The sequence below is a fragment of the Lonchura striata genome, chromosome 10 (genome assembly GCF_046129695.1).
Source record: "Lonchura striata isolate bLonStr1 chromosome 10, bLonStr1.mat, whole genome shotgun sequence".
Classification (NCBI taxonomy): Eukaryota; Metazoa; Chordata; class Aves; order Passeriformes; family Estrildidae; genus Lonchura; species Lonchura striata.
The window spans coordinates 14,406,577-14,434,136 of record NC_134612.1 but is presented as its reverse complement, the minus strand read 5'-3'; the positions used below and the strand labels follow the sequence as shown (position 1 = coordinate 14,434,136).

At 38.3% G+C, this 27,560-nt stretch overlaps 1 protein-coding gene across 10 annotated transcripts in view; it reads right to left on the bottom strand.

The window, feature by feature from the left end:
• Nucleotides 1-27,560, bottom strand: part of LOC110473922 (uncharacterized) — a 224,217-nt gene that overhangs the window by 126,155 nt on the left and 70,502 nt on the right. For 8 of the 10 annotated variants that reach the window (XR_013340520.1, XR_013340521.1, XR_013340517.1 and 5 more), the window contains exons 1-2: nt 5,019-5,174; nt 4,115-4,240 (exon numbers count right to left, since the gene is read on the bottom strand). The exons of the other annotated variants lie outside the window; for them this stretch is intronic. The gene's annotated coding sequence lies outside the window, so the exon portion shown is untranslated. Of the gene's footprint in view, nt 1-4,114; nt 4,241-5,018; nt 5,175-27,560 lie in introns of those variants that run through there. 10 annotated transcript variants of the gene reach the window in all.

Genomic DNA, 27,560 nt, shown 5'->3' with positions numbered 1-27,560 from the left:
AATGATATTCTATTAGGGTGATGAGACCAGAATTAATTTAAATAACTTTGTGCCTGATTCATGAAAAACAAAAAAATGCCTCCACAGCCAGGGGCCATTATTTCTGTAATTTTTCCATGCAAAAGTCACGGTCTGTATTCGACTTCCAGCTCAAAAAGACAAGTTTTCAATTTATACAGATAGGATTTTATCTTCACAATCAGCTCCAGAGGAATGACCTAACTACTAAAAGGAAAAACCCCTCCATTGTCTAGCTCAGAAATACATGGATCACACAACAAAACTCAAATATATTTTCTTCTAAAATATATTGATTTATTCACACCCACTGCAGCTGTAATCAAAGAGTAAAATAGGCAGACAGAAAATAACTGATACATTGGAATATTAATAGGCTGTCTTTTAGACCGCAGTATAATTCCCATTATTAAATAAATAGAAATGCCAAAAATTTTTAGAAGCATGAATCAAAATAAAGATAGGAATTAAAGTAAAACTCAGAGACGTGTTGCACTTCTCTAATATTCGAGCTGTATGTTCTGTTCAACAGCTCACATTTACTTGTTTGCTCACGGCACATCTCAGCAAACTGTGGCAGCGTTGTAAACATCGCTTTCATTTTGCTCCTTCACTTGCAATCTTTTTTTCCATCGTGAGCAAGAGCTGTGTACCTTGGAGAGATATCCCAGCCAGCTGAGAGACAAATGATGTGGGCAGCATAACTTTATGAAAGAGCAGCGGTTAAAGGAGCTGTATGAGAGATTCTGCTCAAACAAAATCAGATGAGTATTGCCTGCTGGTTAGAATATTCCTGGGAAGGGCAAATCATATCATATTTCAAATCTGGCAGAATATTTACAATATTATTTTTACGCTTTCCGGTATGATTTTTATTAAAGTGTATACTTGTTCAGTACAGAACAAGCTCAAACCACCTACCACAAAGATATTATCCACACTTGTGCTGGAAAGTAGTTTGCTTTCTAAAGTTACAAAGAATATTTGAAATTAATGGAAGAAAAACAACGGGGGAAAAAAATATCTCCTCAGTTTGTTTATAGTGTGCTTTTGACAGAGCTTTCTGTGTGGCCAGTGTTAGCGGTTCCTTTCGTTTCCCTTCGTTTGTGTGTGCAACTTTCACAGCCACAGAGAGATTATTTGTAAAGATATATATATCTATTTATATGTAATTGAAAAACCACAGAACCTGGTCAAAAGATGCAGCTGAGGCCAACTCACTGAATTTTAATCCTGTTTTTAAAGGAATAGATTGCAAGTTTTTAGGGGTGGCTTAAACTTTTGGTACATAAAAACCTGCAAACTATGATTTTGCTTTTTTTTTTCAGAAAAGTTTTATTTCCACTTCAGATATTAAATCTCCATGGGGAAAATTTTCTTCAGGTGTAAAATATTGTCTGAAAACAGAACCTACTCCCTGCTTTAATATTCCTACTTCAAGAAAGTAACTTACTGATCCCAGATGACAGCGAGGATGCAAACAGTAAAATCTCTTTCACATCATTTGTTTAATGAATTTTAATAATACTTTACTGCTTTTTTTTTTTTCCCCCAGAAAATACATTTCTTTCTAAATGCTGCTCTAGGCAAGATAGGAAAAAGGTTCTTATCTGAGTATGGATTGCAGGATCAGGCCCATTGATCTTGGCTTACTTTCTGCTTAGCTTGCAATACAGCAAAAAAATATTAAAGACTCCTAAGGCCTTTTTCAGGTACATATACTACAGTTTCATGAAGCTATAAATCCTTTCGGTTTAAATAATTCCATCCCAATTACCAAAAGTGTGCATCCAAGCCCAAGGCAAATTCTTTCTTACTTTTTTGTTTGCAATTTTAATATTAGCTTGCTTCCTAAATAATTTCTTTAAGATCTTCAGGCTGGTTTACACTTTACTGTTCCCTTTTTAAACATTTTCTGTTCTTATATTTCTATTTAATTCTTGTTTGTGTATTTCTCAATAATTTTAAAACATAAACTCAAAAATAAAATCATACCTTTTTTACTATGAAAACCCTTTGCTTTAATACAAATATAGTGATTTAAGCACCCTTCTGGGTTTTTTTAGCTGTTAGTGTTCCTGGTCTCAAATTTTAGCATCATTATTTAAAATGAAGGAAAAAAATCAACTTGCAATTTAGACAGTTACCAAATTACCAAAACTAGTGCAGCAACTCTTAATGAGTGAAACCATTAACAATTTTCTGACTGCAGCCCCTGTTCAAATACCTTGGACACCTTGTTAGCACAGAATGAGGTGTTCAATCAAGACACTGGGAATTGGAAGTACCAGGGCACAGTTTTGAGTGGTGATTACAAGGGCATGAGTGTGAGTGCCAAAGTAACAGTCTTCTACACTGCAGGAAGCTGAGAAACCTTCAAGTCTACATTTGTAAATCAGCCTGGATGATTACAGCAGCCACAAGCAAAGAACATATGAAACAATTATTTGCACTGTTCTTTTTTAATTTGCTCTTAAAATGAACACAGTGATATTAAGAGCCATTACTGCTTTGTCTTTGAAAATTTCGTGAGACTTCATATCTTTCCAAGCAGCATCTTAAATTACTTAAAAGTAGAAATGTAACAAAGAACTATTGTTTTCTGATTGTTAAATCCCTTTCACATCAATAATCTAAGCTTACATTAGCATTCAGATATGTCTTTGAATTTTCTTAGAAAGTATTTGTTTCATATGCAGAAGCAATATGATTTTAGGCTTTCTACTTTTCTGCTTCTTAATTGATGTGACAAAGACAGTTTGCCTTTCTTAAATGAGTAAATTTTAAAAACAAATTTTGTCACGTTAATATTAAGTTGCAGATGTAGATCTACTTTCATTCTATTAAAGCAAGAGAGTACCACTCTTTGGTGTTAACTTTGATACTTTATTTTATAAAAACTGTCCTTTATAATAGTTTCCATACAATCCACACATTTTTTTCTTTAAATGCATAAACTGTAATCCATGCAGAAATAACCCTAACATTTCTAAAATTCATCAGGCACAAAACTTGTGATTAGGACTTTCTTTCATATTAAAGATAAAGAATTTTTGACTAAGGGAGGGATGAGAAAAAGCAAAGTCTTAAATTACTCCCAGGGAAAAACTGGGAAAAAAAGATAATCTATTTTTTAAATTTTTGAAGTATCCTGATACATTCCTATACTTCATGGATATATATAATATATATATGTAATTCTAATATTTCACTGCCTCTGGTTTGAAGAAATAAATTGTGGTGGAAAGTATCTAAAAACTGCTGCTTTAATTTAAGAGAAATATTATGCTTCTGCTGTGAGTTTTTTGGACAGCTCATCCGGTGCCTTTTATAGAAATAAGCAAAGTATATTAAATAAGCAAAGTATATTATGGGCTTAATTAGCCTCTCAGCTGTCCTAATTGCTTATATAAATAGTACATAGGAATTCATTTTTGTTCTTTTTGATCTTCAAGAAACATTATGCAAGAACTTTTCACACAGGACCTTTTTCTTACATGCATTATTGTAGGAACATAAAATACTTATTTCAAATTAATACATTTTGGTAATAATTACTTCCTTGCATAATTCTATCTTGAATCTTGCAAAAATAGCTAGTTTTCCAATTTAAAATGCATCATTATATCTAACAAGTCAAGAAATCCTGTCATATCAGTCTCTGGCTTTATTACTGGATTCTGGAAACTCCTCAGAACAAGTCTTTTAGCACTACAAGAAACAGATAATTCTGATTCTCTATCTAATATCTGAAGACTCAAAAATTATTAAAACAACACAGGCAGCCTGCACTAAAACAAAACTCCAGACTGTGATGTACTTCACTGTTAATGACACACTGGGGAACTAAATTATGCTGTAGGGAATGCAAAAGTGCAGCACTAGGGATCTAAATTATGCTGTAGGGAATGCAAAAGCGCAACATCTCTGCTGCTATTTTGCGCTTGGTTTTTTTCTACGTAACTTTAAATTATGTATTGCTGTAAATTTTGTACCTAAGGGTGCTGAAGCTTTCAGGTAATAGCATAAAGTTACATTGCACTTAAAAATACAGCTGAATGTTCTCACCCCTCCCCCGCTGCCCAGCTATACCTACCAGCAGCTGAAAAAAGCAGTAATTGAAATTAAAGGCTCCTCCAGCACGTAGGAACGTCTGGGTTTAATAACCGGAGGGGTTTCAGGTGCAGAGGGCGCTGTTGTTCGTGTATTCTGCAAGCATTTCCTGAGCAGGGAGAGAAACAGGGATCTACCAGTTTAATGTTTGTATTTTTAAGCTTTCCATAAAATGTCAGTGGAATTGCTGACATATAGATGCTACCTTCCACAGTATGTGATGAATTTCCTTAAATAAATTCTTTTCGTAGCAGTCTAGAAGGGAGATGCCAGCTATCGTCACCAAAGTGAAATGTTTTTCACTGTTTCCACTTTACAGTCCATTTACCAAGATTTCATAACCCAGCCACGAGGTTCCTTCCATCACACATTTTCATATAAGGATATTTCAGTTATTTTCATTTTAAAAGCACACCAGATGTGTTTAAGTGTAACTTGCAATGCAAAGTGTGAAAACAATTTGAAACACATCACTTCAGTGCCATTCTTCAACATTTCTTTCTTTCTGAAATATTCTTTGCAGTTCATATCTAGTTGTTTCAGGTGCTTTGCCCATAACAAATTATTAACTACTTATACCCACAAAAACCAGGAGAATTTATATCTTGAAATAATCTTCTGCACAATAACTTTTCTTTTGAGTTTTACATATGCATTTCTTAGCATTATACCTCCACACACATAACTAACAGCTTTAAAAATATCATTAGGTCTTTGAAGTAAGTTGTTTTCTAAATCCCTGTACAACATACTACATCTTCTCATGCATTCACATTTTCTCTTCTCCCCCCACTGATAGAAAAAAACTACCATGCCTAAAAAAAGAATGGAAAAAAAAATAAAAAACTTAATGACAATTTAGACCCACAGAAAGCCAGGAAACTTACAGTTATAGCTGAAATTTTGGTTTAAACTTGAATAATTATAGCTAAAGCATTTGGCTGGACAGGAAAGGAAGGTCATCCTGCAGTCCTTTTCTGGAGCCACTGGAAGTTAGACCTCAGTGGGAATTACAGATTCAGGCATCAGACATCCTGGATCAGCTCCTGTACTGAATTTCCTGCGCTACCTAAGCTCAACAGGGTGTATTAAAGCCAAAGCAACAGGCTTTGTCCAGTTCCAGGTTGTGACTTTAAATCAAACTGAACTGCTCAAGCAATTTTATTAAGCTCAACATTTATTTACCCATAAAATCTGACCTTACCTAAAAAGTTATTACTTGAAAGAAAATAATTGAAGAAGATTATGTGATATACTTTACTTTTCTTCTCTAATAAATTTTATTGACTCCTGTATTGCACGACAGTCTAATGCATCTGCATTCTAAAGTGTCTGAAAGCACCCACCTGGGAAATCTGATTTTTAAAATGAAGCTACTAGGATAAACAATAAATTTTGGGAGAAATAAATTTCTCATGCATCATTCCTGTTGTGGGGGTCTCCAACATTTGTAAAACAAATTCCACATTTCAAAGAAACAAAAAACCATCAGAATGTGTGGCTGACCAAAACTGCTCTTTGCATTAGGTTTGTATTCCCCATGAACCAAAACTTTACCTGGTTAAAACAGCGACTACATTCTAATAAAAACCAGCCATTGATAGTTTTTCTCCTTGAATCCACGCTCATTGAAAAGTTCCCCACCTGATAAAGGCTTTAATATAACCGAGACAAAGTTGCATTTTATGATTGGCAAGTTCTTTGCGCCCCAGCTACCCCCAGCCCGGTGGAGTGGGGCTCGGAGATGCATTTTGGCCCCGTCTTTATGTCAAATCACTGCCATCAAAACAATGGCACACATTACATGAAAATCTTGTGCAAATGAGCCATAATGGAAGTGAATGACAATCTTGTAAGACCGTGCAGCAGGATTCTCCTTTGATCTGAAATATTGTTAATCTTTCTCAAACATAACACTAAGTATACTTGGCAAATCCTGGATGAGAAAGTCCCCATAGTGCGGCTCTGCGGACAGCCAGCCAGGAGCCAAGCACAGCCCGCCACAAAAAGGGGCACAGCCACGAGAGAGGAACACACCACACTCAGCCATGAGCTTTGCAATTGCTACAGATTTGTTTACAATTCAAAGGCCTCTTCACCCATTTTCTTTTCCCGAAAACAAGCTAAACAATATGTTTATTTATTCTTAATAATGGATATTTGCTGCTGGATCACAGCTTCATTTCATTAAGAAGCTGCAGTATTTAAGATATTAAAATCCATGTTTCCAAAAAGGCTTGCTTTTACAAAACACAGGCCTTATTTATTCACAGCTTAAGAAACAGCCTCACTCTAAATTATAGTTTTAATATGATATTGCAGGGGGAAAAAAATTCTAACAACGTAAGGCAAGATTTTTCATTGGTAACAAAAGCATGATATAGGAGTTTATACTTTCCTAATGATGCTTAAAGCAAAGGTCTGGAATGGTATGTCTCAGATGAGGTTATGCATCAACTTCAGGAGAGTAAAAAATTCTCCTTAGACTACATTACAGCCAACTCACACCTTTTTGTTGCGCAGCCAAATATGCACGGCGTATGTAGACGAATGCAAACAGAGTAAATCATGTTGATTCAGTGCTAGTAGGAAATATGCCTCTTCGGTTGTGTGCTGCTTTTGAAGTACTGCCTAAAAATCAGTCTTGGGCTTCAAAGAGAGAGGATTATAGCCTTTATCCAGCAATTAATATGGCTGAAACTCAGAATGTCAGCACCTGATGACTATACAGGCTGGACAGTAGCCTAGTAGGGGTCCAGTCCCCCTCAAGAATTGGAATTTACAATAAAAATGAGTGCATAAATAATAGAAATGATAATATATAAACTGAAATATTTTGGAAAGGGGCACAAAATTTTAACTTCTAATGACCTGTCTATATTTTGACATGTGGGGAAGAGGGGGAGTTGTGGTGTCCCTTGACCTTTAACCTGCCTTATCCACCTAGATCATTTTAATCTCCCACCAACTGTTAAGCAGAAAAGAGTGCTATTAAAGAGAAAGCTATTCCTTTTGCCTTCTTACATAGATCAGATGACAACCTCTCCAAGTCCCTCCTCTCTGTCAGAGTTCAAGGGTTCAAAAATGGTCAGAATATCAAGCAACAGAAAGCCAGCAGGACTGCTGCAAAAAGAGTTTAAGGACTTTATATTATGCAAAGGGGGTTAAAAAAAGGGAGGAGATTCCGTTAGTTTGAAGTTTTACTCCCTGAATTATTTTTTCAAATAGATACTTTCATTTCAGAAGATCATAGAGCTTCTAATTTGAGCAGGAGGAAAATTCTTACATTATTATGATATGCTCCCAAACTTGTACCCACCTAATAATTTTTTCCATATTAATTCTTTATATGTAATTCTTGAGGTTTAGGTCACATACACATGTTGTACTATAATAGCGTTGTACTGTAAATAAAATGAACACTTAACACTCCAGTTCTAGCCAATGTGTCAGGGGAAATAAAGTAAAATAAGATAAAATGAAATTAAATAAATTGGAGCATGCAGCGTTTTACTTCATAACCGTCCTCAGATGGCATTTCCACAATGCTACATATAGCACCCAATTCCTCAGGGAACATCCAAGCTTTCTACAATTTCTCATTCTTAACCATAGACAGTTGTTATAACACGTTTCTTCCCAGAATTTCCACTTGCTTTGAAGAAAATATCCCCTGAGTACCCACACTTAATGTACTTATGGAAAAGCAACTCTATCATGACAAGCTAAACAATATGGTCCTTTAATAAAGAATGTGCGATATTAAATGCAGAGTTCTTATTTCAAAATGGTAAAAAATCAGTTTGAGGGAAGGAATATAATTGCTCAACATAATATAAATGGAATGGGTGCAAGCTGAATATAATTTTTAACAGAGCCCCACTTTCTAAATATACATATAATGTGTTTGTGTGCCTGTGTACAGAGACATGATAAACAATAGAATTTAGAAAACTGCATTAGATTTTGGCTTTTGCATTAGGCCCTTCATATCCTGTGTAGCCTAAAATGCTTAACAATGTTTCCATTGTACTTAACTAAATACAGTAATGGTGGTGCAACAACACAATGGCCTGTGCTCTGCCTTGGACGGCCAAGCCTGGCGTGTGACAGCCAGTTTTGGCTTGGAAGGAGGCTTAGCCAGCCTCTTTTTACAAAAGTGCCACACCAATATTGCCTAGACAGGCAGCAGGGACAGACGAAAGGGATTTTGGATTAACATCTCATCTCATGAAGGACGGCACCTCAAACAGTTCAACACTTCCCCGGTGCTGCACTGCCATGTCAGCATTAAGAACAGCCCAAGTCCTGGTGGGAGACTTAAACTTGTGACCTTCTAGCCAAGAGGTAAGAGCACTGCTGGCTGAGCCACACTGTCATTCCTGGTATGTGCTTGCATGGGCTGACATTCAGCGTTGAATACAGTTTGACCTGAGAGTGGAAAATTGATGCCCCCACAGATTTCAGAAGTAACCCCACCTTGCAGAAAAGCTTAGGGTTTTTTTTTCCTATTTACCTCTTCTACCAGAGAGCTGCAGTTTCCAGCAGAAGCCTAATCTCTAAATACTGACTTCCTAAACACCAGAAAGGAATTGGAATATCTTTGAGCTATATCTGGATTCAGAGTATTTAAATGAAAAATTTTAGTTTAGCTTATATTGTTTTCCAGGTAGAATGCATTTTTATAGGTGGAAGAAGGAAGATTGCTATAGTATTTACAACAATTAAGATTAAACATATATTTACATTATTTTACAAGGTAGTGAAAGACCTTTAAAGCACCTTGCACCTATATAAGCCAGGATATTTTTCAAGGACACTTTAATATCAGCAGATAAGATACAAAAAGGAGTAAGAAAAGTGTTCAACTGATATCATGTGCTATGCACAGCAAAGGAAATCCCCTTGGGGAATGTTTTCATTACATTACAACATACATAAATTTGATCGGGAAGAAATTATCTGTCTTGATTCTGCTTCTGCTGAAGTTACCATTACCAAATTAGACAGTTGATGATTGCAGACTTGGACCCAGTCACTGAAGACTCCTTCCAATTTGACAGTGATGCTAACTGTATTTAGCAGATGTTAAAATTTAAGCATCTGAAGAGTATCTAGATTTGCAAAGTGATGATGTAAAAAGGAATTTTCTAGGGCTGAGGTATATTGTGGGTGTAGATAAACTTTGGAATAAATCTTCAGCTAGTAATGCAGACAAGTTTAGATTTATAGTTTGATTTTTTTTTATCAAAACTTATAATTGGTGCTTATCCCAAGCTGCTAGCACCACACCAAATTTAATTTAGAAGCACAAATCATAGCAGAAAGTGAAACTCTGCCAGATACTAGCAATAACAGTGCCAGCTAATTCTTACACATAAAAGAATCTCTCTCTCAGCAGATATCTCAAGCAATCATACGTTCCTAAAGATACACTGAAAAGATGAACCAGTGATTTGACCGTGGGTAATATCCAGCAACCTTATTTAATCAGATTTTAGCCTTCAAATCCTGCAAAGTCAGCTGGTTTCACAAGTTCCTGATTGCTTCAAAATCAGAGAGTGAAACAATGAATTAGAGCTGATCACCTACTGCTCTAATTCGGGACCAAACACTGCCAGTAAATACTCCAGAATGGGAACATGAATGCAAGCCTCAGCCTCATTTCTCCAGCCTAGATAGGAGGCGTTGAACTGTAACATCTTTTTTTCTATCTGTTCTCCTTTTTTTTTGTACAATGTCTTTGCTTGTTTATTAAAATGTTCACTGCTGTGATCCTGTTTTTTACCTGGGGAGTTGAGTGGATTTAAGATGACACATAGCTGTATAAATCTTATATTTACTATGCCTTCTGCAAAGATGTGCCTGGCTGACCAAAAATAACTTTTATAAAGCAAGTAAAAGTAGTGGAAAGGCAGGGTGAGGGAGACCAAGGGGGTTATGTGTTCTGCACAATGTGGCAGAATTACAGGCTGTGGTGTGGGAGCTGAGTCTCTCCCTAAGGAAGGCAGCTTCATCCTGGAGAACAGTCCTGCAACACGAGACTCTCACTGCTGGATTCTGTGCTCTTACCCACATGTCATTTCAGATGTTTAAATGAAGTCATCCCTAATCAGAGAGATTTAAAACATAATCACACTGAAGACCTTTCAGTGAGATTTTTTTTTTCCCCAGTGAAAACTGAAAAAGCCTTTGTGAAAAATTACCTGAATGGATTTTGAGATGTTTGGTCCCAATCTTTATAATGATTCCACAAATTCATTTTGGATATATGTAAATTGTGTATATGAAGCTAAAGAGTCCTGACCTGCAGTCCTTAGTTCATTGATATGGTTTTCTTTTTGTAAATGGACTCTTCTTCTCTGGAATCCATAGGCCAATTCTGTTACTATTATTGTCATCATTATTTAAAAGCTATTCACATCCACTATTCTATGGATCACTGTACAAGGGCCTTTGTTCTTAGAAGTGGTTCCCTTTAGGTTTGTCAGAAATAATAAGAGGAAACAACATTTATATATTTCCCAAAACAAAATCTCCAAGAATGGTCATCAAGCAAAATATTATAGTAAATATCTCAGATATTTTATTTATACCAGTGTTCATAACTCAAGGCAATTGAACTCCCCCACCTCAGCATAGCTTTTTTCTCTGGTCATTTTCCTTCCACATGTCCAAAGCGCAGGTCTACAACTCTGGCACTGCTTTGGGATATGGAATATCTACATCTTTCTGAGTGCTGCACTTTGACACCAGGAACACACCACAGCCCATCATCAAGAGCTAACAACTTGTGTGGAGTCCTTCCATGAGCTGACTGGGGTCCCTGAAATCCATCTATCCTTGCTGAAAGGCAACAACCTGAGAGGCAGCAGCCTTCAGCCACATTATTGTCCCCATATCTGTGCCAGACCTATTCTGATTTTGTCCTCTACACCAGACTAGCTCCAAAACCTCACCCTTCTCTTCAATTGTCCCTGCCCTCCCCCAACACCTTGCCAGCCCAAACCGTCCCATCAAAGTCACACATCTGCCCAAACCCATCTTGGGCACCTCGTCTTCTCTTATTTTGTAGTTCACTTCCACCTGGTACTGTCTCTATCTGTACACCTTTATCTTCCACGCTGCTTCTGCCATTTCCACTACCTCTATGCTGGAGATCTTTCATGTCAGAGCCAATTGCTATGGTTACAGGCAATCTGCTGTATGTTTCATCTCCAGGAGCTGTAAATGAGGGAGTTTTAACAGCATTTGAGTAAGCACTGCCTCTTCCTTACATGGAGAACACAGCCCCACTCAAATTCATCTATCCACTAGTTGCTGCTGCATCGTATATATTACACTAATTCTACCTAGATGTACAGATTGACAATGAGCTCTCATCTTGTGAGAAACAATAGCTACAGGACTTTTATTTTATGATCTTTTTCATTTTAATGGCTTACAGCTACCATTTCAGTCACACTCCTCTCTGGTTTGTGTATGCAAGCTCTGATTCTGACTGAAGTATGAGAGAGAAAAAAATTTTATCTTATTTGTATCTACATATAGATCTGTAAAATGCTAGTGAAATAGAATATACACACTCTGCATCCTGGAAACAAATCTCACAATAAAAATTACACAGTGTGTTTGTTCTTTGTCCCTTAAGAAAATAGTATTGGTAGTCCTGAAGTTTTAGTGTCATGGATATGAAGTTCTTAGCAATTGAGAATCAACTGAAATATAATATTAAAGACTAGTCATCCCATTTTATTTGTGTGTGTGTTTGTAATAAGGATGGGAGAGGAAGAGGTATTTCAACTCTGAATTTGGATCTATTTGTACCAGTCTAAAAGATGGACAAAATTGATAATACTAGTATTTCAATGTTTTAACAGGTAAAAATCATGCTAGCTAGAAAAACTGCTTTCATAAATGCAAATGCAAAACATGCCGAGAACTGATAGTTTGATGCTGCTACAATTTTGCATCAGAATCTGATTTTAAAAGTTTGCCTGGTTTTATTTTGCGATGAATCCAGCCACAAACTCTTCCCACAATTCTGTGTAAAAAAAAAAAAATCTGGTGATCTCTCATAAACCTCAGTGGAATCAGGGTGATCCCCACATTGATCTTTGCACTTTCACCTCAGTCCAGGTGTCAACAGAGTAAATTCTGGTCTGTCCACCCCTCAGATAAAATATTTAGCTGCTCCTGCCAGACTCGAGGCCACAAAGGGCCTCCAGCCCTCAAAGACTGTGAGCAGGAAGCCACTAAAAGTGGTTCTGACTAAGAGCAGCCATGGCCAGGCCAGAGCACGCGGCTCCAGTGCACACCCACACCTCTGGGAGCTGCTGGAGGCGGCACATCAGCACTGACACCTCGGCTCCCGTTCCTGATGAGGCCAGCTCCTGTTTTACACTGCAGCTGCACTGGATATTCTTTTCTGGTTTCTTACTCTACAACACCACAATCCCTGTATTGTGGGGAGCTGCTCATGGAAAGCTCATTCCACGCTGGCTTTGGCCGCCTTCCATTCCTCCTGCGTGGGCTGTGTGAAGCTCCTCACCAGCACTGCCCACCAGAAGGGAGCTCCTCCCTGGAGACAGGCTCCAAAACTGCCCTCGGACACTGCTCACTCTCTTGTCCTCTGCTCTTCCCCGTCCTCCACTGCTCCTCACCCAGCTGGTCATGCAACGTAGTCCAGTGTGAAACTGGAACAATCGATTGGAAAACAATTCTCATTTGTAATAGCAGCACCATATTTAGATTTGGTATAATGCAAAAATAAAACAAAGTTGTGCCTGAATTTGGCTTTCTGTCTGTAATATCCTACAAAGGGATGGTGACAGCTGAATGAAATCAATATATGCTTTAGGCAAAAGACTTTCCCTTCGAAGAATAAATCTCTACAAAAATAAGATTATGCACAATTATTTCAGGGCCCCAAAAATAATATGATCCACAAATACAATAATTTTTGATTACATATTTTAATAAACTCTCTTCCAGTTTACAATGTGGCCTTTCAAATCCCTCCCTCCTTGGACCTTAATTACTCATCATTCACCCTGACTTTGCTGTGAGTAGCACATTGAGAAAGCTATTATGCACACACCAAATTCCTGGAACTGGCAGTACAAAGCTGACCTTGGAAGGAGATGAACCTAGAACAGCAGAAATACATCTGTAATGCTCCACAGTGCACAGTGCAGGACATCCATGGGGAGCTCAGCAGCTCCTGTGAGTCCCCGGAGGGCCCTGGGCAGGACCCTTGGCTCGGTTTGGGCTGCACCCATCAGGCCAATGGGGTGCTTTGTTTTGCCATGGGCTACGGGGTAGAACAACTGCAGTGCAAGTCTTGGTGTACCTGACAACAAATAAATGCCCTCATCAGCTCCAAGTCCATGTTTGTTCATCAAGTTAAATAAGGTGTGACAAGGTTTTCAGCATGAATTTACCAGTGCGGTTTGGAAATTTTCACCTAAAAATCTTAGGCCTGGGTTTTTGGGGTTTTGTTTTGTTTTGTTTTGTTTTGTTTTGTTTTGTTTTGTTTTGTTTTGTTTTGTTTTTTTCTTCGCATCAATTGATTCCTGCTTTTAAATTTATGGACTATTTCACACTATTTCCTGCTGTGGTCATCATCAGGTCTTGGCCACCAGATCATGAGGAAGCAAGGCATGAATGGCAGAAAACCCTGTGGCTCTCCTTATCTACAGAATGGCAAACACAAGCTGAGCTCTGTGCAAAGTCTACTGGGCTGTCAAAGAAAAATTACAAAGTGTTCCCTTCTTTCAGTGAAGTAATATATTTCTGACTTTGCGAAAGTATTTTATTTAGCCACAATTGCATCATATCTGAAATTATTTTATGACCTGAGGCGTGCGTAGCAGGCCCATCTGTTCTCTCATAGTGGCTCTGAGAGGGCTGCCACCATTTCATTCAGTTTTTAAAAATGCCAAAAATGAAACAACTTCCATATTTGTTCATGAGATTTACCAGAAAAAGAGCACCACCAACAAAAGAGAACACAAATACTCTCGGCCTGTATCTTTCCAAGTCAACATTTTAACTTTTCAAATATAGCCACACAAACCCCTGACAAATGTTACTAGAAAATCAACTGAAATCCAGCTAGCAATGAAAGGAAAAGTGGCTGAAGGTTAGGAGCTATTTTGTAGACTACAGCTAGCTTTTACACTTGTGATTTTTAAGAACAAACCTTTAATTTTGAGATTCACAGTCTCTCCACCATTACAAGCCCCTTCAGGGCAATGATCTATCAAGTTCTGACTGTTTCAAACTGTTTGTGCTAGATTCAGCATCTATCACTCCTCAGACTTGCTGCACATTTAGCCACAGAGCCAAGAAACAATAATTTTCAATTAAGAAACCTGAAGAAGACTTGGGGACTTGATTTATGGTGCATGACTAATTATCAAATAGCTAGCCTAATGAAAATTAAGCTGCTGGTTACTACAAAGATTTAACTTCATTTTCTTGAGAAGAAGCTGATATGACCCAGAATATAATTTATTGAAGTTTTATTATATATTTTAAGATAGGCAAAACAGCAGAAATTATCTAATTAAATTTTTAAATATGATTTAGAATTTTCTCATATTTTACATTGTACACTGTAATGAAGATAGCTCATGCAAACTTATGTCTGAATTAAAAGCTTTTTATTGCCTGAAATTAAAGTGTTTCCTTTTGGATGGTGATGAAGGAGATAGGAATATGAAGGGTATGATAGAAACTGCTTTAAGGCTCAGTGTGTTTGCAAGAAAAATATTCTATTCAGCCCTGAGCTGAAGCACAAAAATTAGTTTCAATACCAAGAGTACTTTGTATGTAAAATTGTGGTCAGATATTCAGTTTTAGAATTAGTGCTAGCAGTGCTTAGAAAATAAGTAGGATAATAAGAAAATAATAGTAACTCTATGATTATTATTTATTTTTAACTCTTTGTGGGTGGAATCCACAGCCTAAAGAAATGAGTGGACTTTCTTCTCTCAAGTCTTTTCTCCTGTTTATAACAGTGTGTTTAGGGCTGCAAGGGTCCAGCTCTGTGGTTGTGAGTAGCACACACTCATCTGAGCAGTCCCACTAGAAACCTGCATGGGGGAAGAGGAAGGTTTACAATTAAGCACTAAGAGTGATGATAGAAGCCTCTTAATTACTATTTCTGAAGTGAACTTGTTGGATAGAAATTCACAGCACTATACTTTTAGGGTTTCAAATCATGTAAATAGTACATTATTAAGCAGGAGGAATGAGTAACCTTTTAAGTACCCAATGCAAACAATTCTGTGTGAGTCAATAGTCACTACTATTTTTACCCCACACATTCACATTGACTTTCTCTGGTGTCCATGGATCCATATAGAAATGGGAAAATTAAACAATAAATTCTTCAAATAACACTATTTGCAGAAGTTGAAAACTGAAGGTATTTTTTCCAAGGGAAAAACAAGTCTATTCCTATGGAAGAAGCCAGCCTTAGTTTGATGTGTGTCACTGCAAGCAATTCTCCCTCTGCTCTGAGCCCTGCACGCAGCACTCATAGGCTTTGTTTTGTGCACTTAGGCAAAACAATGGGGAAAGAAATATCAAGGTGAAATGACATAACCCCCTAGATGAGAGCAGCTGGTAACAAGACTGCTCAGGATCGTCACTAAAGATACTATTCACTGAAAGGGAGAAAAAAGAGAAGGAGGAAAGGATAACTTGATTTATTCAGGAAATTGCTTGTTTCTTCAGAAGGCCTTTATGGGGACCATCACTTTATGTTAGAAGACAGCTGGTAACCAGAAAGGGAGTGGGAATTAAATTAATTTCCTATCTAACTCTTTAAAGATCTGGGTTCTGTTCAAGTAGATGTACAGATACGTACAGAGAGCAACTGATGCTTTTCCTTCAGTTTCCCAGCCTAAACAGCCTAAACCAAGACTGCATATTTGTAGTATGTTCCATACTGAGGCAGCACTAAATCCTGAATAGCTCCAGTCTGGCTGGAAAAACTCTACCTACACAAATTTCCTTGATGGTTTCAAGACCCTACGTAGGCACATGTGTGTTTACGGACTTTATAGCTCTGATGGGGGACTTTCTCACAACAGGTTTGGTACAAGATGAGACACAACCCCAGAAAAGTCAAGTAACAATGCCTAGCACTAGTCCACGAGGGAGAAATCTCTCCCTTTCTCTCCCAAGGTGTTCTCCACTGTCCCTCTGAATTATTTGGACTGGCGCTGGGAGAGCATGTTGTCTTTGCTCCCCTAAACCCATTGTGTTGAACTGCTGTGTGCTGTTAAACAGCTGCCACAATTCATCCTTAGCCTGGCCATACTTCAATAGTGGGTGAAGTGATTCATGCATCTATGGACTGTAAAGTTTGTAAAGCACTTCAGGATCTTTTGACAAAAAGCTGCTACATCACTGTAATTTATTAGCTGAACGCGTTAAGTCTTAATGACAATACCCTCCGAGGTAATGCAACTCAGACTATTAGGCTGAAATGGTCTTGAAAAGTTTACATACAAAACTAAATGTATACTGTAAAAGCTTCCCCTCTTTGCAGTCTGGGGCCACCGTCTGTCCACAAAAAGACTTTCTTGTCATGGCTGTTTCTTTAGGTTGCACGGCATTTAGGAGCTGGAAATAAACATATATCCAGATCCTTCCCTATCCAGTTTTGCTGTGCAATGGAAGTGGCTGCTGCACACCATACAAGATTATCTGATTTAAAATTAGGGTACAGTCTGTGCACTAGTTCAAACTATCAACAAAATTGCTGACCACCTTTGTTTTAAACTTTCTTTTGTGTCCTGATTTATCACTGTCATCAAATTTTCAAATAAGGTCATATAAAAAAGATTTTGCCTCAAGTGAAACCACTTCCTGTGGGGAAATAAAAATACAGGAAAACATGGAATAAGAAAAAACTATTATAGTCTATTTCAGGCCTAGGATGCAACATTCATATCTCTATGTTACCATTGTGGAGCTTCATGTAATCTTAGCCACCTGGTCAATGGTAGATAAAATAAAACTGTAGCCAGGGAGACAGTCCTTACACATATACAGTAAGAGTTTTCTGTATATGTGAAATATTGGAAATTTATTGGAAGAAGAGAAGGAAGCTGATCTGTACATTTAAAAATATACAGTCCTTCATTATAGAGACCTCTCAACTAAAATTTGGAAAATGTTCTTTTTTCCGTTCCCACAAAAATTTCACAGTTCTGGCCCCTCTCTCTATTCATTGCTGCTAACATGCAATGTCCTCTGATTTCAATAGCAGATTCACATTCTAAGTAGCAGGTTAATAGAACCTGAGACAAAGAGATTTGCAGTCATTTAGTTTGACCTATATATCTCAGGCCATGGCTGAGGTACATGGCACTGAATGTCATGGGGACATGGTTATCTGGGGCTCAGGTCTCTCACTGTCACTGCCTTCCAAGGCACATTTTGCCATCCTGGAAATCTTTGGTCCTAGTTATGCAAACTGGCATCCAGTTTAAAATTCATGCCATTGAGTTGTCATTTTCTCCAGAACAAATCAAGGACTGATATGTACATGCTCTGCCTCTGCTCAGCCTCTGCTCAGACTGGAGGTTTGAATCCAGAACAGGTTCATCATTTCCCAGATTTACATAGCAGTGTGGTTTTCTCTGTAAATCAGCAGGGTAATAAGTTAGATGCATCACAGAGTTTTATATCTTAGAAAAACTACCAGTGATTTCTAAACTCCACAAAAAGACCACATGGAGTTTGACTCTTTTGTTATTCTTTTGTCCCATTGTCCTTTTCCTGTTGGTGTTGGCTTCTGGTATAGGAATCTAATCCAAACTCTATGCCTTTTGGAGCTACTACACCCTAACAAGAAGAGATGCTGGGGCAGTAGACAATGTCTGATGTTTTCTAGGAAATGTCCTGTGTGTTTCTTCTTTAAAGCAGTGGGACCCAACCTCTGCTTCTCACTGGGCACTGAAAGAGCAGCATCTTCCTGTTTTCTCAATTGTTAGTGCAGTGCTTAGTAATAATCAGTGCAGGAATGAGAGAAGATGGAAACAATGGAAGAGAAAATACAAGCAAAACAAGGCTTACTTGAGATTTGAATAAATTAGCTGCTGATGGAGGGAGATGGAGCAGATGGTCAGTCAGAACAACCTAAGCCCAGGGAGTCCTATGAAAAGCAGCACAAAGCCAAGCAGGCAGCTCACAGAGGGCCAGCTCAGGCATCCAGGGCTGGAGAGATTGGCATCATCCAGTGCCGGGAGCGGCAGGTATCCCAAAGCCCACCAAAAAGAAAACACACAGCCTACAGTAAACCCTCAGGCAGACTGCTAAAAAAAAAAACTAGAAAGTCAGCTAAGTATCCACAGCTGTTCAGGCAAAACAAACTCTTAACTAAGCACCCACCACAAGATTCACCTCAAAAAAACAAGAAATAGAGTATCTTATTTGTCCTTTAATCCCTGTTGGACTGAGAGGCCAGACAAGTTAAGAATGTGTGCTTTGGTAGGGTTGTACAGGTTGGAACAGCCAAAAGAAAACAAGTTCAGCGGTCTCAGATCATTTCCCAAAGGGCCTCTCATGCCACTGCTGGCAAGAGCTGCCTTTCTCCTTGGCAGCCACAGCCAAGACAAGGACAGAGTGGGTCTGGAGGTTGCCCACATTTTGCTGGATAATATTTTGTTAGCTCAGAGGACACTGCAGGGATAATGAAGTGGGATTTGTACTTACTGTTGCCCAGCCTCAATTAAGGCAGGATTCCAACATGCAGGCAATTGCTTTAGCTATCCCTTTTAAAAGCATAAACCCAAACCAGATTTTGCATTTTATTTTATTTTTAAATAGGACATGGCTTCTTGAAGCACTAAATATGTTTTGAAGGGAATTTTTATGCAAAGCATAAAAATTCAGTGAATGTCATCTTTACCCCTTGCAAGCAGAGTTCATATTCAAAGAAACTTTATGACAAGTGTGAAGGCAGACACTTTTTTTTCAGGTCACTTACTAAATTTTAGATAAAAATGCAGCAGATAATAAGTGTCTCTCACCAAATAAAACAGGCTATGGATTCTGGAAAACAAGTTTGAGTGTGGTTGTAAAAACATAGTGTTTATAGAGAAACTGGTTTTACTTTCTAAAATGCTTAAAGATTTAAAAGAAATGTGATCACTCACAATTTTCTATAGATACTAGATTATGGACCTGAAAGCATTGCTAATTCTAGGTAATTCAAATTTAACAGCTGCTTCTTCTTGGTATGAGCAGCATGTCTTCCCACTCCTCAGACTACTGTACTATACAAAGTTTATGCTTTAGACAGAAAACCTATAACAAGCTGACCTAGGATAAAGTCCAAATGCAACTCCTAACATGGATCACTGGAGAATTCTCAGCAGATTCTGATAGACAAGGTTTTATCAGGGTGTTCCTATAGTGGAGTATCCAACAAAGGAAATCAGTAATTTCAGGACTTTTTCTCCTCGCTTGTTGCTGTTTCCTGTTAGGAGATATATCAGATCTTAGATTAAAGTGTTAGTAAGCCTAAATAACCTTTACAGGAAATGTAAAGTCATCTGGTCCTCCAGCTCTGGACCACATAAGGCAGAAGGGATTTATCTGCCTAACAGCCATATATACCTACATCCTTGTATATGTGGCTTTTATTCCATACTTGATTTAAAGCACAAGTTAATTCTGGAGATCCTGTATCTTCTCTGCAGTTAAAGCAAAACTTGCTGAAAATAAAATAATGCAAACAAAGTAGAAAAATATCATAATAGTATAGCTATGGAGAGCTGAATCATCAACAGTGTTCTCATATTTTATTGTGATTTTTCAAAGTGCTAAGTTTCTCTATTAGAAAGACATGGAGATCTAGTTTTACAGCATATTTGAAACACAGAGAAAAATGTTACATGCTGGGCAGTGAAATTGAAAATTTTTTATTCTTGAAAGAGACCTATCCATTTCGTTCAGTTCTGCCATATTTTTAAGTAAAAAAACAATAAGAATCTACAAAAATATTTTGGTAAAATTTGTGAATATCTGCAGGGGTTCTGGAACTAAAAGTTATATTTCTTCCAACCTTCATATGAATAACTCATCTGCTAGCCCCATTTTATTTATCACAAATGAAATAATAAGGCAAAGACACAGAAAAATGTGTCTCTGCTCACACAATATTTCTCACTTGTTATGGGTCCATTCATACAAACCAGGCACTTTTTGTGTTAAAGATTGAACTGATGGAGCAGCTATGTGTGCTTGTGGCTAAACATTTTCAAAAGACAGCCTCTGATGAGCTTTTACTGTGCCATTAGAAGGAGCTGCATCCTGAAGAGTGGGTTTGGGCAAGGCAGGTGAGCCTTAGGGAGGCAAAGACAGGGCTGAGCAAACCAGAGCAGGACAGAGGCTTTGACCCTGGAATGGCTCCCAGGAATGCAGCCAGGTGCCAGGACTACAGCTGGCAAGGTAATTCTTCCCAACCCACAAAGATTAACAAACAACACAGCTCACACACTGCAGCTGGGTATTTTCTTAATGAAAAAATGAAGGGCAGTTCTGCTTTTTCACAAGCCAGATATTTTATAGAAGCTCCACTAATGATTTAAAGAAAAACATGGCAGTAAATCAGAGAAGAACTTAGGCCACCTTTGGCAAAGGGTGTAATTTGGGTGTTGAGAAGATAGAAAGTATGGGTTTTACTCTTGCATCTTGATTATTCAAAATAAAAGCAGACTTTATCAACATTTAAGTTTAAAACATGTATCATCCTGCCAAAACCCAAAGTCGTTCCAAATATATTGTTAAAGCAATCTTGAATATGTTATATAATTGTTACTTTAAGTATTAGTTTTTCCTTTTCTTCAAATTTCTCTAAATTAGCCTTCTGCATTATTCTGTCTCCTGACCACAACTCAGGTGAAACCACATGATTAGCATAACCTACAGTGGATGGGATGAAACTTTACAGCTATTAAGAAGATAAATATCACTACACTTAGGGTAGACTGAGAAAGCCAAAGGTTAAATGTCCTTTTGTGTGGTTACAGTAATGATATTATGTTTTTTTCAGGAATTTTTAGGTTGGTTTAATGGATGACAAAATTAAGAGATTTACCCTCCCCACCTCAGTTCCACCTAGTGCAAATTAAACAATGTAGTATAAATTTTCAAAAATACAATTTTTTCTTTGGTTTCCCAAGCTTCCAGTTTCTAGGAAAAACTAATATTAACATATGATCATCCATAAAGACTGCACCATGCTGTGCTAGGTTTGTTTTTGTCACATCCCACCTTAAATTGTAAAACCACCTTGAGAGCAGCCTTACTAATTCATTTTCAACAGGTCATTTTAGGGCCAAACCAGGATTTGGCTTTTGCTTTTGAAAATTACATGTGAACATAATGCCATACAAATAATGAAAAATGTAAATATTCACCATTTGCTGGAATATCCTCAGGTCAACCAAAGTCTTGCTGCTTTGTGATTAGTGGTCTATTAATGTGCACTGTGGCTTTATCATCTTACTTTCCCATGGTGACATTATAAGCCTATTAAATGACTAAGGATATACATAAATGTTGGGGGTGGAGGAGAAAGGCATTAAAACATAAAGAGGAATAAACTTTTGGTTTTTGGATTTTGCTGCTGTTCTTAGTAACGATGCCTTTTTAGTTCTCAGTGTAGCTCATGTCCCTCACTCTTCAGCAACTTCTCAGGGCAGCAGGAACAAGCATCCATGGCAGCAGACCTTGTCTGCTGGTCTGACTACACTCTTTGGCCAGAGGACCAGTCAGGAGCTGGTCATAAGGGAAACAGAGGCCTGCTCTATGCCTCAGAGTGCCCAAGACCTCTTTCATGTCCATGTAGCACCACACCAATCTCCTGGGTTAGTGGAAAACGTTGGATTCTGATGTGCACTTCAGCCCTTTACCAGGCCTGGTCGGTCTGCAGTGCGCTACCACCATGATGACACCGCCACCAACCTCCCTTCTCGCCCTGCCCCTCCAACTCCCACCCAGTGTGTTGCCCATCCCATAGAGGATATCCCCTCATCTGGCACATTGCTTCTCATCAAAGCAACCCCTGGCCTGCTGCTCCTCCTGGACAGTTTGTATGCATCCATCACATCGCTCCACCTGCAAAACCTCCCCTCATGCCACAGCTATTCCAGCAACAGCGACGCTCTGTGACTGCACGCAAGGCTCTGGTTCCTCCCGTCTGACCAATACGCTTTGGGCACTCAATTTCTTCCTAAAAGCACTCTTCAGTGGACCACTCATGATTTTCCCACAGGGTTTCTCTGTAACTGACTTATTAAGGCCTTGGGATTTTTTGCTGGACAGTGTAGCAGGGACTGTCAGCAGTGACTGATATCACTGAGTCTGTTCTTCCTAGTGTCGCTCCAGGAAAGCCACAAGCAAAGTCCAAAGCTCCCATTCCAAGAAAGAACCCTGGCAGGGTAGCAATTTCAAAGTAACTGTGCATCTCTTTGCCATTTTGGCTGGTATCTGAGCAGCAGTTTTCTCTGTGTCCCTGAGAGGCATAAAAAACTAAGCGTGCAAATGGAAACCAGAATATGATCACCGTTAATTTATGAAATCTGAGTTATTATAAACAATGCACATTTCCCATTAATCTCATCGAAAATATGTTTTGTGTTAGAAAAGCAGAGTAATTCACAGTTTCCGGGGCAGCAAATTTATGAAATTGAAATATAATTTGAATTCCTGTAGGGTTAACAGTTATAATTTTCACAATTCATTTAGCTAAAGTCACATTTTCTTATTTTAACTCTCTTATTGGATGACTAAATTAAGATGTATATTAAGTTAACCTTTAATCACTAAAAGCTGTGTTTGGACACTTTGCTACTCTGCAGATGTTACTCAGGAGCAAGAGCTGTGTTTTTGTTAGGTGTGACCTTCCTGTAGGAAGAAGCCTCTTCCATAACAGTAGCATGCCATGCCTATTAGGCAAGAAAGGGTTTGCCCTTATATAGTCTTGAAAATACCTAAATACAGCACACATAGCACACATGTTGTGCTATGAATCTTGAAAGGGAAACCTCAAACTCCCAACTTGGAAATCCTGACTTCCATCTGTCATATCCTAGTAAAGGCGAGCATCTTTTCAGGCCCTCCCTCCTATAATGTGGAAGGTATTTATTAGATTTTTCCAAATTAATCCAGCCCAGAGCTGGTTTAATAGTGTCATATTCTGCTAATTACAAAGTCTTAACATTCAATGTTGCTGGCTGTGAAATGTACCCAGCCTCAGCATCTCCATTTGATGGACTTACTTGATGTTTTGGCTGCTGCTGTTCAGACCCATCTGCTTGAATGGCATCTTGCCCACTCATCAATTGGTTGGACCTTTTCATTACTATATAGATGTCTATCACTTATGAATTTATGCTGGTTTTCCAGCTAGTATTAGACTCAACAGCCATGTAGTGAGTGCCTCATGGAAAGAAAAAAGCACACATAGTGACACAAAACCCTGAAATCTTGTTTCATTAAAAATGAAGATGATACAGTTGAGGTAGATGTAGATTTAAATCATTCATTGGGAACAATTTATCAGCTGCATTTATCCCTTATTCTTTCTGTTTTGAAAGAAAACTTATGCACAGGCATTTTTTCCCCCAGTCTATTCTTCTCTGAGTCAGCAGTAAATTTGTAAACAAGTGCAGACCTTTCAAAGTTCAACCGCTGGGTATTTGTATCTGTTTCATCATGGGTTTTTTTAATTCACATTCAGCTGTTTGCACAGACAGACTGCAAGAGGGGAACTTGCAAAAATGAATAAATAATTAATGTCTAATAATGAGTGATTTGTTACAAGGAATGATCTTCAGGCCACTGTGTGAGAATTTGGGCCTTCAGCTAAAGAATATTTGTTCCTGAATATTACCTTCAGGAAAATCCCTCCTGAATAAGCATTCACAGGCAAAAAGAGAGATGACTGTAGACAAACTACACAGACACTTGGGACTTTAATTCAAGTTTATGAACTTCATTAAATACAATTTACAACATCTGTGGATATTTTCATTGTTTTTGCAGAATTAATTTTACTTTTTTTAAAAATAGACACCATTCTTCTAAATGAAGGATCAAAATTTTCTATCAACATCATATGTTATGTTAAGTGCTAACCAAATATAAATCTGAAGACAAAATGGTGATATGGAATAAACTAATAAAAGAAAAGCAACCAGACAGATGTTATTACTGAGATTATTTTAGATGCTCCTGCACTATTTTCAGTGGTGACATCATTCAAGACCCTTCAAATAGCTATTTTCTCCCCTTTCTGTTACCCAAAAAAATAGCCACACCAGGAAAGAAAGTTCAGACAAGCAGTGTCTGCTTTGTATCACTAATTTGTATCACTAAAAACCATTCAAGCACTTTTTAAGATAGACAGTCTCACTCAAAAAAAAAATTTTGAGTAAATGTCACTACATAGATAAGGGAAGACTAAGAGAAAAATCAAAATACGGAGCAGAAAAAGGAACTTCTGAATAGTGACCCAGTTCCTTCCAGGTTTGTCAACAACAGTATGCTAGCATTTTGTTTCCTTGGTTTTTAGAGCCTGGCGTTATCACTGACGTTCATGGAGAAATCCAGCTTTAACAGCTTTCATGGCACCAGATAGGTCTGCTCAGTAACCAAGCCTCTACTGTTATCCTTTTCTCTCTCGATTTTTTTTTTTTTTTTCTCCACACAAACACATAAAACATATTTTAGGCATTCAGCATTTCCTTGGCGGTTTTTTCCTGAAAGGCCCTGTGCCCCATCCTGGGGCAGCTCACCGCCATGTGTGACTCCAGGTGCACCCAGCTCAGCCACGGGAGCCGTGGTGCCCATCCTCCCGTGGCAAAGTCACCCAGGACCCAGTCGATGTGCTGGGGGGTACCTGTGGTTGCAGCTTGTCAGATACTGTCAGCTGCTATCTCATGTGTGCGTGTGGAGCAGGAGCGCACACGCTCTCTGCTCTGTCTGCCCCCGGCGCAGCACGGCCAGGACGTGGGCTATTGTTTGCTGCTGTTCCCCAGGAGCTGGGGCAACGTGCACTGAAACTATTCCATAGGCGTTTATAGACTGATTTTCAGGCTGGGGGATTTTTCACCAAGGCTGGGTTTTGTGGGCTGCAGCCAGGGAATTATCGTCACCCCAGTCTGAAAGTCAGTCTTGAGCTGTCACAGAATTCCAGAAGTGCTGGTTTTGGGGAAGAGTCTGTCTAAAAGTGATGACACTGTCTCCTCTGGAAAGTCCTCTTTGCGCTGAGATACTACTGAAGAAGGAACACTGATTTCTTGCTTACACTTAATCAGACTTGTTGACATTTAGATGGAGAAAAAAAGTGGCTCCCCTGAATACATTAATGGTGTAGAAAAGAAAGATATAGATTACACGGGCCCTCTATAGAAGCAAATCTTGCATGAAATTCTTGTCATTTGATTAATATCTCAAATCAAAAGTCTTACCACATTGCAATCTGGGAATCAAGCCAGCTAAGAAACTAAAACATATATTTTCAGTATAACTGTGTTCATAATGACAGGACCACATGGTCACAGCTTCAAATTAAATAAAATCTGTCTATTACTGTCCTTTTTCTAGGACACCAGGCAGTACATTTAAAAACAAGGCAAACCACATCTGCTTGTAGAAAGAAAGATACTCTTTCAGAGAGCTGGGGATAGAGACCTGTACAGTGCTGGAAGTTGGAGTACAGCAAGGTCCCCTTGGGATTTCCACTTGGTTGGGCAGGGAAAGAATTACTCCCAATAATTTTTCTCTTCTGGAAAGTTCGAATCACCTTTTCTTAACCAGTTTTTTCTAATGGATGTGTGCTAGACTGAATTATTGGCAAAGCAAAGTCTCATCAACTTATCACATAACTGTGCAACACTGCACTAAACCCATACAACACCTTCCTAATTAACACCCCACCTCTAAGCATTCACCTTGCTGCTAGGCCTGCAGTTACTACAGCCTTCTTTTGCTGTTGCCCAAAGCAATCCTATTTTAGTAAACATTTCTTTATATATCAGGCCTCATGCAGTTTGGTACTATTAATGATGATATTTAAGCACTGCCCCAGGAAAGAAAAGAAAGAGAGAAGCTGCAAACCTCTGTCCCCTCTCCCTCTGCACTCTCCAGCAACAGCCCCTTCTCAGCAGCAGCAATTCTGGGCAGCCCAGGATCACATGTTGAGGTTTGTGCTGAGGCTGTTCAAACACAAAGGGATGCTCCTTTCTGCAAAGCAGTCATCCTGCTTATAATCACAGCAAACTTGGAATTTCTTTCATGTTCCCCTAGTGGTGTTTTATTCTAACAGGAATTAGTTCAGTAAGTCAGGGAGCTGTACAGAGAAAAACAAGGGGTGCATTTGAGATACCAAAACCTTAGAATTTAAATTCTTGTACAGATCTAGGTCTGTATAGGGAAAAAATACTGCTTTAAGTAAACATTACAAAAGGAGACAAACCTGGACATTATAGGATTTTTTTACTTATTTAACTTTATATAAAGTATGAAAATTAATGTGACATGTGGATAACTTGTTCCCTCCAGAAGGTGCTTTACAAGTCATAGATTCTATATGATGTTGCTGTTGCTATAGTAACTCTCTTTTACGGCATAGCAAACACTCTACAAAACCTTTTGACTTTTAGTAAGAAAATTTGCATTCTCAAAATGTTTTCAAGTAAACTTTATTACCTAAAAATAATAGATTCATTGTCTTTCTCTTTTCCCATCTCTCTCAGCTAGATATAAGCAATTAAAATTATGCTTCTTTGGTCAAAGACTTATTCTGTGATCTAAAAAAGTGATTTCATCTCACAGCTATATTTTATGCAATCCAGTAACTGAGTAAATTCTAGTGAGGCTTCATATGTTAACCACTGTAGTAGATTTGACTCTTTTTTCCCTTTCCTTTTTTTTTTTTCCTTTTTTTGCTTTGTTTAAAGGTGATTAATTACTCAAATGTGGTGTGAACCATTCACTTAATACACAGTGTGTAAGCTCAGTCCTTTTTATCTTCCCTGTTTTGAACACCCAACCGGCCAGTTTTACCCCACTGAACTAATGCAAGACGAAAAAAAAAAAAAACTCAATGGCACACACTTTGGATAAATACCTCTACACTGTACATTTGCCAAGAGAGCTTCTAAGATCAGCTCTGTAAATGTCATGATCCTTAATGCTATTGTGGTATAACTGAAGAGCGTTCCTTGAGCCCATTTGGCTGGGCTGACTAGCGCACTTTGTTTTCCCAGGAGAAGAAAGCAGAGTAGTAAACCATTTTTGCAGAATGTCATTCTCCCACAACAGTTTATGAAAGAAACATCTGTGACAAGAATCTTTAATGCTTTTCTCAAAGCCAAGCTGACAGTAAAAGAGCA